This window comes from Carlito syrichta, unplaced genomic scaffold (assembly GCF_000164805.1).
Source record: "Carlito syrichta isolate Samal-C Ts95f unplaced genomic scaffold, Tarsius_syrichta-2.0.1 Scaffold169214, whole genome shotgun sequence".
In the NCBI taxonomy this organism is placed as follows: domain Eukaryota; kingdom Metazoa; phylum Chordata; class Mammalia; order Primates; family Tarsiidae; genus Carlito; species Carlito syrichta.
Window position 1 is genome coordinate 174,058 of NW_007113310.1, and position 12,877 is coordinate 186,934.

General features: G+C 34.1%; 1 protein-coding gene and 1 pseudogene across 2 annotated transcripts in view; both read right to left on the bottom strand.

Annotated features, from left to right (window-relative positions):
* LOC103252663 (S phase cyclin A-associated protein in the endoplasmic reticulum-like) overlaps positions 1 to 12,877 on the bottom strand; it is a 213,183-nt gene that overhangs the window by 167,975 nt on the left and 32,331 nt on the right. The gene's annotated exons all lie outside the window — the stretch shown is intronic.
* On the bottom strand, positions 1,042 to 1,931 carry LOC103252662 (annotated as a pseudogene). The gene has a single exon (XR_002481523.1). The product of XR_002481523.1 is annotated as a 60S ribosomal protein L5-like (transcript).

Sequence of the window (12,877 nt, forward strand, 5' to 3'; positions counted from 1 at the left end):
AATGATGATGCAATACATATCTTCGTATAGATTTCACTGCATTCATGTATAAAATTTTCCTTAAAGTATAAACCCAGAAACAGAAATTTTGGGGTTAAATAAGGAATACACAGCTTCAACTCTGCCAGAACTCTTCAAAGTGGTGTTTCTATGTGCACTCCCAGTAGCAGTGTGCAAGGGTACCCTTTCTCCATGTGCTTTCCCATATTTAGTATTTTGCATTTTCAATTTTTGCCAAAGAAGTGGGAGTGAAATGTTAACTTATTTAAGTTTACAGAGCTCTGATTATTGAGGCTAAGCATCTTTGTAAATATTTGTTAGCCACTTAAATTTCTTATCTATGGCTTTGTCCAGTTTTCTAATGGGCTGATTTTTCTTACAGATTTGGAGAAGAGTTTTTACATACCCTTTTGGCAGCTGCAAATATGCTGCAATTATCTTCTTTTCTATTTTTTGCCATTTAACTTTTTGCTGTATTATTTCTTCAAGAATTTTATTTTTTAGTTTAATGTGATCAATCATGTTACCTTAATTAACTATGACTTGGAGATCTTAGATTCTTTTCTACCTGATAACATAAAAGATACATTGTTTCTTCTAATATTAAAAGTTTTGCTTTTTCATATATTTGTTGTTAAATCACCCTACAGTTAATTTTTGTGTTTAGTGTAGTTATTCATTCACTTATTTTACCCATATATCCACTCGCTTATTGATAAAAAGAAATAATTGTCCTAGTCCCATTAACCAAAGGATTCCCCACTATTAAATATGCAACTTTTGTCATATACCAAGATTGTCTCTCTAAACATATGTATATGTGAACACATATATTGTATTTGTGTGTGTGTGTGTGTATATATATATATATATATATATATATATATCCATTTTCCATGGCTCTATTTGTACTAAAAACACAACTTTTAATTATTAAAGTTTTAAAATAAATCTTGTTTATTTCTTCTTCTTTAAAATGGTTTGGTTATTCTCAAATATTTATTTATAAAATATTTATTTTTCTTTCTTTTTTTCCTCCCTTGGTCAGTATATTTATTGTCTTTATCTGAAAAAAAATCTTCATAGAAAATTGTTTGGTTCAGCTCTCAGCAGCCCACTCCTGAGCTCTGAGGAAGCTTGCCTTCTTTTGATCTACCTGATCTTTCTTCTGGGCAAGGGGCATTTTGGGACAATTCCACCTCTTCTTTTTCACTTCTTTCTCAGGTTTCTTCTCATACACAGAATTCTCTCATATAGCAGCATGAACTTTCTTATACATCTCCTCCATCACGTCTGGAGTTATGCTGCTCTTTATATACTATAAACATTTTCATCTTCTTCCATTAGTAATGCATATGATCTGCAATGTTCTGACCCATGATGTGCTTCTGCATTAAACTCTCTGCTTTCAGAATCATAACAGGGAATTGTTTGGTACTGTGAGGGACAGGCAGAGCTCCCTTCAGGGCTCCAAAAACTTTATTCCCATTGGTAGTTCTAGCAAGACCTGCATCCAAATAGCAGATGAAAGCACTTGGTCTGGTTACCTCCACTTGGCCCTTCATAGATCTTGTCCATAACAAACCTACTGACAAGCCTGTGGGCCAGCAGTAGGCCAGTACAACATGCTGCCACATAACTTGTCAGGCCAACTCTCACATGATATTTTGGTAGTTTGTGTGCATAAGCTGCACAGACTATCATATCCCCTTATCCACGGGCATAAGCAATCTGACAGATAATATCTGTTTGTTATATGAACTATCATTCTGTATTTCCATGTGTTGCACTTATTTTTATCTGACATTACCAAGCATTTCTGAGCATTGTAATGTTTTACCCACTCACTGTCTTCTAAATTTCACTTGGTATTTCTTAAAGTAGGCTTTATTCTTGACAACTTTAACAAACTCCATCCTGCAGAACAGAGACCCGCGTCCGCAACCCCACACAGACTTGCAGGCCCTGGGGGAGTGGGAGGCCCAAATATTCATTTTTCTAAACTTTTAGAATCATTGTGTAATATTCCATGAAAAAGTCTATTGCAATTTTGAATGAATTTTGTTTATGGTTTAATTTGTGAGAAACTGATATCTTTATAGTATTGAAAATAACCAGTCATAAACTTCATGTATCTCCATGTTTAAATATTCTTTTAGTAGAGTTTTATAATTTTATTCATAAAAGTCTTGTTTATCTTTTAAAAAGATTTAATCCTAGGCACATGAAAGTTCTTGTTGCTATTAAGAATAACATCAGGTTGGATGTGGTGGCTTATGCCTATAGTCTCAGCACTTTGCGAGGCCAAAACAGAAGGATCCCTTGAGCCCAGGAGTTCAAGACAAGCCTGGGCAACATAGCGAGACTTCATTTCTAAAAAAAAAAAATTAGCCAGGTGTGGTAGTGTGTGCCTGTAGTCCTAGCTACTAGGGAGGCTAAGGCAGGAGGATTGCTTGAGGCTAGCCAAGTGGAGACTGCAGAAAGCCATGAGATCCTATCATTGTACTCCAGCCTGGGTAACAGAGCAAGACTCTGTCTACAAAAAAAATAAATTCAAGAAAAAAATTATAAATTCTGAGGTGAATAATGTGCTAAATACTCTGATTTGATTACTACACAATCATTCATGCATTAAACATTATGTTGTATCTCATAAATACAATTATTACATGTTAATTAAAAATAAAACTTAAGAATGACATTTAAGTTTTTTCTTTTTTACATTTCTAATTGTTTTTATTAGTGTCTAAGGACACAATTTATTTTAGTAAATGGATGCTATAACTGGAAACTTTGCTTTATCCTTTTTTTGGTTTTAAGAATTTGTGGGTTGCCTTGGATTTTCAATGCAGCCAAGCATACTGTCAGCAAATATAGGTGACTTTTTTCTTTCTTATTTTTTATTCAAGCATAATGTTCAAAAATACATAGCAACATACCTAACAGAGATCAACAAGTCAGGATGAAGCACTGGCTTAAAATGGTTCACACGTGCAGTGAATTTCTGTACTTTCATGTTGCGTTGGCATCTGTTTCAAATATAGGTTTAACATGCTCATACCAGAAGCTGGCCTTTGTCACTACTGACCCAGTTCCTCAATGTGATTGACCCAGATTATCTGCCTCATACAACTACCACCTGGTAACCAACTCCCTATGGGGAAGCCAGATACAACCTATGTGACTTGCCCCAGTGAACCCCCTGCCTTGCATGACTGCACAGATATGCCTCAGTGACCATCTTTCAGTCACAGCGTGACTCCAAGGAACTTGTAGTTACTTGCGGTAAACCCACCAATGAGTACTCCCTGTGGCTGTTTGGGTAATACCCTGAGCCCCAGTGAAGGCTTTGGCTCACAGATCTTTCTCTTTGTCTTGCTCCCTACCTGCTGTTAAACATGTGGAAAGCTCCCTGCTTCCCTACTGGCCCTGTGAGGCACGTGGCTGTCTTCTCTCTGGGATCTGTAAGTAATACACTGCTTCTCTTGCTTCATTATGCTGCCTTCTCTGTATTTCACCTGACCGACACACCCAAACCTAACTCTCTTCCTGGCTGGGCTCTCCTAGTAGGAATAAGCTAGACACAGGTCAGACAAGAGCCACAAGAGCACCTGCCAATAAAAACAAGTTTCCTGAGAGAGGGACACCTGGTCAGAGGTTGAACACTTAGGCATTAAGCCATCTACTAGCTTAAAGAAGAGTCCTGCGAAAGGTATACTATGAACATTCTCCACTGCCTTCCCTGGAGTCCTGTCAGGGCAGTGCTAGAATTTATAGCCAGTCTCTGGAGAGAGGAAAATACAGCAATAATGTTGCATACGAGCAATTCTTTTTTGTGTTATATTGAGTTGGCCAGGACTTCTAGGACAGTGCACCAATGTGTCACTATTAAATATAATATTTGTTGCAGGTTTTTAGTGACCACATTTTACCAAGCTCTATCTTCACATTAAATTGTCAAAATTGTTAAAAATTGGTAATGAGTGGTGTATTTTAATTTATGCCTTTTCTGTCTTTTTAATCATATAGTTTTTCTTTTTAAAAATGATTTATATTAACTTATTTTCAGATGTTTTATCATTATTTCATCCTTGTGATAAATACTATTTAATCATGTTACAAAATTTTAATTATCATAACTCAATGAATTAGATATGTCATCCTGACTTATTTTTCAAATGAGGAAGCTAAAGTTTACAAAGGTTAATAACCTGGCTGAACTCAAAGAGTTACTACATGGTTGATCTGGAATTTGAATTCAGGCCTATAACTACAAAGCCAGTGCTCTTACCAGTTAAATTATAAAGCCTGCTGACTGTAAGGAGTTCGATATGCAATATTTCACTTAATAGCCACACAATTCTCTGGGATGCATCGATAGCTTCCATTTTACTGATAAGAAAAGTGAAGCCCAGAAAGATTAATTAACTTGTCCAGGGTCACACAATAATGAAAGATCAGGTTCTAGGTCCTTGTTTTTAACATTGCTCTAAACTGTTTCCCCAAATGCTTTCCCAATGATGGTCCAAATCTGACCCATATCACAACTTTCAACATTCTCATTTCTTCATAGTTCCTGGGAATGGAAGAGAAAACAAGCTAGACGATTTAATTAATTCTAAGGTAGAGTTTCTTCAACTATCCATTTAAGAATCTGTAATGTCAGAGAAAAATGAACTTTCAGGAATGCAGGAATTGAGGGGGTATACACCTAGCAATAGAAACATCTTCAAGGTTTCACGAGTATTTTAAAACTACAGAATTTTTGCATGTTTTGCATGTAACTATGTTTATCTTAACTAGAAAATCAGTTTTATATTATATAGTAGTATTAAGGAGAAAAGAGTTTTCTACCTGCTTTAGTCAACACACAAGGTATTTGTCATGGAGTCTACTCATGTGAAAGAACTGAGCTGAACTGAAGACAGCTAGCATCAAGGTTCATATACAGGAAATTTCTCTGTCGTTTTTTAGTGTCACTATTTCCGAGAATCCAGACTTATATAAATGTGGTAAAAAACGGTAAGTATTTACTCATTGCACAAGGCAATCAATCACTGAGGTGAGTTCAGAGCTGAATACTGGCAGAGAGGTAGTATGATGGAATACTGTCATGCTGCTATCGGCAGAAACTTCAATAGAACATCTCCTTACTGAGAAACAAAATTGCTCAATGCCACATGTTGAGCTGAAAGGATCTTTTTACCGTACTATTTATTTACTCTAAATTAAGATTAAGTAATTCATGGGCCCACTTCTGGCTCTCAAACAACATTTTCATGAAATTTCTTGCCTACTGTTAAAATTGATATGCCTGGTTAAAAATTTCTTTAAAATTATTTCACTACAAAGTATTCTATAAACTATTTTTCTTCAAGAGACTATTAAAATGGTCTTTTGCATAGGTATGGACAAAAATTTAGGAGTGTAAAACATTTTTATTTAGTGTTTTTTTTTCCCCTCTGAAATGGCCAAATAAAACTGATACTTGAGGGAAGTGTGGTATTTCATCAAATAGCTTTGAGTAACTTACCTCACCACTGTTTTAGAGGAAGGTGTTTAACCACAGTGTAGTGGTAAGTAGTAAACTTGGTTTTGATTTGTTATGCCTAGAGTCTTTAAGCATGCCATAATCTACTTCTAAAAAGAAATAAATAACAACCAAAAACTGTGTGTGGCTAAAATTTAGTTAAAAAGTAAACTCTGGTCCAGTGCTAGTCAGTGAGGATACTCTTCTGAATGAGGATCTGCACTAGGCTCAGTCAGCCAAGATAGATCTCATTCTCATTTCAAATAAATCTTCTATGTGTGGTGCTTTTCAAGTAGAAGATGGCATGCACTGTCTTCCAACTCTTGCAACATGTCTTGATATGAAATGAGTTGATCCTCAGTTACACAAATGGTAAACTTAATTGGAACAACCATTTCCTAAAATTCTAATGTTACAGACTTTAATATTCTTCCATCCCAGTATATATTTTATTTTGAAAATATAGTTTAAAATGATACTAGAAGGATGTTCACATTCAAAAATGGAAAAGTAGGCAATCAAGAAAAGTCTCCTGCTGAAAACAACTAAAAAAGATGAATAAAGTATTTTTCTAATATTCTTTTTAAAAAATATATCAATATTTTTTATTTTGATATTGTGGGGGTACAGTTGAGGGTTAGGTATACAAATATGCTTCGTTCAGGCACCCTTGTTAATAAGGGGTGTCTCCCTGTCCCCAGACAGATATTGACTACCGTTAATCCCACCTCCCTTCCACTCCCCCCCATAGTTTCCCACCACTGTCAGTCATTTTTTTTTTTCTAATATTCTTAAAATAACTAAAGCTATTAGATAGACAAGAATAGCAAGTCAAAAAACCCAGGAGAAGGTGAAATCCCAGAGACAAACACACAGCCCTTAAAGCTGCTTTTGCTGATCCATGAGAAACATTTACAAAAATAATTTACAGTAGACTATTCCTATCAAGACTAAAAAGTTTCATCTGTGTGGTAAGTATAAAATAGAATTAAATCATCCAGTCTACACACTTCCAGCTTGTATTCAGGACACCCAAGTGGTCTAGGGCAGAAGTCTTCAAACCCACCCTCCACCTCCCCACCCCACCCCCGCCACAGAACAGGTCTGTGGCTTGTTAGGAACCGGGCCACACAGCAGGAGGTGATTGGCAGGTGAGAAAGTGAAGCTTTATCTATATTTACAGCTGCTCCTCAATACTTGCATCACCGTCTGAGCTCCGCCTCCTGTCAGATCAGTGGCAGCATTAGGTTCTCACAGGAGTGCAAACCCTGTTGTAAACTGCGCATGCGAGGGATTTAGGTTGCATGCTCCTTATGAGAATCTAATGCCTGATGATCTGAGGTGGAGCTGAGGCAGTGATGCTAGAGTTCGAGAGTGGCTGCAAATACAGAATAACATTAGCAGTGAGATTTGACCCCATAGAGACCATAATAAATCAATCGCTTGCAGACTCATACCAAAACCCTATCAGTGAGTGGCAAGTGAGTTGATGTACTTCAATTGTACAGCTGCATCTGATGGCATAATTATTGTATATTATGTATAATATAATATATAATTATTTATATGTATAATTACATATAATTATATATTGTTATATATGTATTATATATAGACATATTACTATATAATATATAACATGCTACTACATATTTCAATATATAATATACAATAACATGCTATTAGTTACAAGAGGTGCTCAAAGTGGTTACCATCAGTGTCCAGACACTTCTGATTATCGCGAACTACAAGTAACACATAGAGAATACGTCTTAAAAGGTGTATATATTTTTCAGCACCTGTGGTACATCCATTAGGGGAAACTGGGTGAGGGGACCACATAACTGCTCTGTATTATTCTTGTAAATTTATGTAAATCTGTAATGATTTTAAAACCAAAAGCATGATTCCTACCCTACTTGAACTTACTGCTGAAGTGGTCCACTTTCTAAAATTATAAACCCTTTATTAAAAAACCCCCAAAATAGTGGTTACTGCCAGTGGGTAGAGATTAGAAAGCTGAGAGATACAGGGAGAAAGGAGATTAACTTTTCAATGTATAAATTTTTATATATTTTAAATTTTGTATCATGTTACATCTATTAAAAATTGAAAAAATAATATGCTATTATATATTTCAATATATAATGATATATTATTATATATTTTGTTGTATATTACAATGTGTTAATAAAATAAAGTACACAATAAATATAATCCACTTGAATCATCCTGAAACCATTCCCTGCCACCTGTGGAAAAATTGTATTCCATTAAATCAGTCCCTGATGCCAAAAAGGTTGGGGACTGCTGATCTAGGGTATCCCAGGCCTTGAAGTTGGATTGAATAGCACAGTCTTAGTACCTATCAAACATAAATGAAAATATTTCCAAAGGAAGGCAGCATCATATTAAGTCTAAAGTAATCCTTAAAAAGTTACTCAAACACAGTAATCAAAAACAAATCTCATTATATTTTAAAAGATTGAAATCACACAAAGTATCTTCTTTGACCAAAATAGAATGAAGTTAGAAGGTAATCTGAAAAATGGAACAGAAGGTAATTTGGAAAATTCACTAATACATAAAAATTAAACACACAAACAACCAATGGGTCAAGGAAATCACAAGAAAATACTTTGAAATAAATGAAAAAGAAAGAATAAAATAACAAAATTTAGGGGATACAACAAAAACAGTGCTCAAAGGGAAATTTACAGCTATAAAACACCTCAATCAAAAAGAAGAGAGATCTCAAGTTGACTTAATCTTACACTTTAAGAAATTAGAAAAAGAAAAGCAAACTAAACCTAAAGCTAGATGAAGGGAAAGAAAATAATATTGGACTGGGGATTAAAAAAACATAGAAAATTAATTTTAAAAATTAGTTCTTTGAAAAAATTAACTAAATTGACAAATCTTTAGTTAGAATAACTAAGGAAAAAAGAGGAAAACACAAATTGCTAAAATCAGAAACGAAAATAGGGACATTACCGAGATAATAAGGATGTATGAGAATACTATGATCAAGTATACACTAAAAATTAAATAACCTAGGTGAAATAAACATTCCAAGAAATATGCAAACTACCAAAATTTAAGAAGAAATAGAAAACCTGAAGAAATCTACAAGAAACTGAATCAGTAATCTAAAACCTTCCAGCAAATGAAGTCCCAGGACCAGATGGCTTCACTGGTGAATTCTACCAAGTATTTAAAGAATAATAAATACCAAGCCTTCTCAAATTCTACCAAAAATTAGAAGAGGAGGAAATGTTTCCTAATTTGCTTTATGAGGCTAGAATTAACTTGACGGTAAAGCCATACCAAGACAACTAAAGACTAGCATACCTTATAATATAGATGCCGACATTCTTAACAAATACAATAATCAGCATGAAGTAAAACAATTAACAGGTTGAAAAGCAAACAAGACACTATAAGAGAGAGAACTTGTAAAAACAACAGATAATATAAACAAACACTCAAAGACATGAGAGAATGGAATTATCAGACACAGACCATAAAATAATTCTATTTTCTGTGTATAAATAAAGTATAAGTTTAAAAATATCTGCAAAGAATAGGAAATTATAAAACAGGCCCTAGCAGACAGACATCCTAGACATGGAAAATAAAATACTATGATTAAAACTAAGAATTTAATGAATTATTTGAAGAGTATATTAGAGACAACTAGAGAGAGAGTTTATAAACTAGAAGTGTTGATGATTGATTACAAAGTTATAATAAATACTTAGAACACAAAAAGTGTGTTAAGTACTGGATGAAGGAAAGGGAAATAGTACAAATGGAAAGAAAAGAGAAACCAGAACAAACTCAGGTACAAGTATTTACAAACCTTAGATTTATGATAGAGGAGACACTGAAAAACAGTGAGGAAATTGTTCTTTTTGATACATGGTGCTCAAGAAATTAAGCATCTAGATGGGAAAAAGATGAAATAAAATATCTGCCTCACATTAAAAAGAAAAATTAATTTCAGATGGTTCATAAACTAAAAGTAAGGGAAAAGTATAAAACCCCAAAAACATAGGAAAAGATCTTGACTTTGAGATAGAACAATTTTTAAAAGAAGAGCAAAAAACTATTAAACTCTATAAATTGATAAATTTGTCACACTAATATTCAGAACTTTTATTTGTCAAAAGAACCAGAAGAGAGTAAAAATAGGAGTAGGTATTTTAATACATTTGAACAACCTAGAACTAATGACTAGTGTCCAGAACATACAGAGAATTTCTACAAATCAGTAGAAAATGTGCAAAAGAGTTGCACAGGCATGTCACAAAAGAAGAAATCCAAATGGTTAATATACATGAAAATGTGCCTGAATTTATCTGCCAATAGATAGATGCACATTTAAACTATAACCAGATACCACACCACTACATACCCACAAGACTAGTAAAGACTTTAAAGTCTGACATCAAGTGCTGGGAAGGGAGGAAGTAACAGGACATTTATGTACTGCCAATAGGAGTACAAAATTGATACAATTTCTTTGGAAAATGACTCAGCATTAAGAAAAGTTGAAGTTATGCATATGCTATGACCTACGAAATCCACTCCCTAGAGAAATTTTTGCATGAGTACCAATCAGGATACATATTTAGACACACATATAAAAAAATCCAAAAGTCCATTAACTGTGGAGTGGACAAATAACACTGTGGTAAACTTATACAATGGAACACTATACAGTAATAAAAAAAACCTCTACAACAACACAAACTCTGAAAAACATAAGTTTGATAAGAGCAAGACACCAAAATACAGACAGTAGGACTCCATTTATAGAAAGCTCAAAACCAGACACGTTTGAACTAACATATTGCCTAGAAATGGATCCTTAAGTGACAAGACTATAAAGAAAAGGAGGTGGTTTTCAAAGTCAATTAATAATTTATCCTAAGTTTAAGAGAAAGAAGAATTAACAAAATAAACAGGAGTAGACAGAAGGGTTCTACAATGCTGGCAATGTTCTATTTCTCAATTGGTAGTCATATGGGATCTTGCCTTTATAGTTTTCATTATTCCGAGTAGGTGAATTTCTGTGTATTCTATTACACAAAGAAAAAGGTTTTTTAAAATAAATTTTAAAAATAGTCCACAAAGAGTGTATTTACACAATCATAAATAATAATAGAAAATATCACAAATTGTGCAAAAAATATTCCTACGAACTAGCACTGTCAATATTCATCACTGAGCTTTTATAACAAATGTATTTGCTTTTAAAAGGTTCTCACAGGAGTGCAAACCCTGTGTAAAAGAGTATTTTTCACAAGGAAGTCACAATCGGCAATTCCAGATGAGATGATTACAACTGTTTTTATCAAGGAAAGTCTCATTTCGTGATTCTGAAAAGATAAACTATTTTAAAATCGTTATTGACAAATTGTATTTTTTAAACTGAGGTATAATTAACATGCAGTAAATGCACAGATACAGATATTCAGCTTGATGAATTTTGACAATCTCACATACCTATGTAACCACCACCTAAAACAAGATACAAAACCCTTTTACTGCCCTAGAAAGTTCCTTATGCCTCATTTCAGTCAATTTTCCTCCCCCAACACTTTTATTTTTTTGTTTCTTTTTTAAAAATACAAGCCATATGTAAATCAAATCTCTGTTAGATTCTTGAAATAACAGTCCCATTTTTCCTTATATTAGTCTTCTAAGGCAAGTTAGCTGAAGAAAGTCTGAGAAACATTTTCATTTTACTTGGGGCTACATGATATACTTGTCACCTTCTGACAAAACATGGGTGTCATATAAGCTATATCAGTTATTTATCAGTTGCTATGAAGAAACAACTACATAAGTTGAAAACATAGTGAAGGGATCAAAAGAAGAGATTCCGAATATTGTATGCTTTCCAGTTCTTCTCAGCTGAAGGATTCCAGCTGAAATAAGATAAACAAACCATGGGGTTTGGAGGACAGGCAGTGTCTAGCAGGACTTGAATACAATTTTCTAAATACAATAAGGTGGAAAAAATCTCACAAGGCTTAGTGATTTATTTTTTTTTCAGCCTAGGCATGTGCTAAGTAGCCACAACAGTAGTACAAATGAGAAAAAAAAGGTAGGGAGGTGTTTCTACCTTTCTACCATCCACAGGTATATGCAAGTGGAATTTTACAAAATGAATTTCAAGAACACCAAAGCATGGCAGAGTTTGATGTAAGTATTCAAAGTAAACTGATTTGACATCTCTCGATTCAGTTCAAATCATGAAGGCTGCCAGCTATATGGTTTGCTTATTCAGGTTCAAGAGATTCACAGCTGAATCTCTATTTAAATTTGGCAAGATTTTATGGAGTCAGGAAAGGCAATTGGACAAACTCCATGTCCAATTCATCTGCTTAAATTGTTTACTTACAGTAACAGCATACAAATGTCTCATGTTACTAATAAACCACAGAAAGCTTCTGGGATGCTATTACTATCTCAACTTAAATGTAATGTTTCTCATCAGAGAATAATGAGAAAAGTCAATGCAAGTATAAATCACACTCACTTGGACCAAATTTAATACAATGGTAAGAATATGGAAATGCTTTTGCATATACAAAAAATGTTTTAGAACTCTAATATGAAATAATTAAGCATTTTTACAACAAAAGGGTCTTTTGTTTGAAGCACTTTACTTTTTTTTTTGAGGAAAATGGTAATGCCATCTTTATTCCACATAACAGCTAGTTTTGAAATTAAAAAAACCAAATGGTGTTACATCAGGCACTGCACATCTATTGTTCCATTTATTTTTATTATTTTTATTGTTTTTTGGTCTTTTTTTTTAAAACATATTTTTTTATTTTAAAATTGTGCAGTACAGTTAAGGGTTAGGTATACAAATATGCATTGTTTGGGCACCCTTGTTGATAAGGGGTGTCTCCCTGTCCCCCGACAGATATTGACTACCATTAATCCCACCTCTCTTCCCCTCCCTAGCCCCCCCATAGTTTCCCACCACTGTCAATCCTTTTCTTACAGTATTATGATAGATGTTCAAGGTCCACTATATGAGTGAGAACATGTGATACTCAGATCTTTGTTTCTGTGAGAGGTCACTCAGTATTACAGACTCTAGTTCCATGCAGGTTGCTGCAAAATTCATAGTTTTGTTCTTTTTTATGGCTGTGTAGTATTCCATTGTGTATATGTACCACATTTTTTAAATCTAGTCCTCTTTTGATGGACAGCATGGTTGGTTCCAGGTTCTTGCTGTTGTGAACAATGCTGCGATAAACATACGTGTGCAGGTATCTTTTTGATAGAGTGATTTGAGTTCTTCAGGGTATATTCCCACTGGGG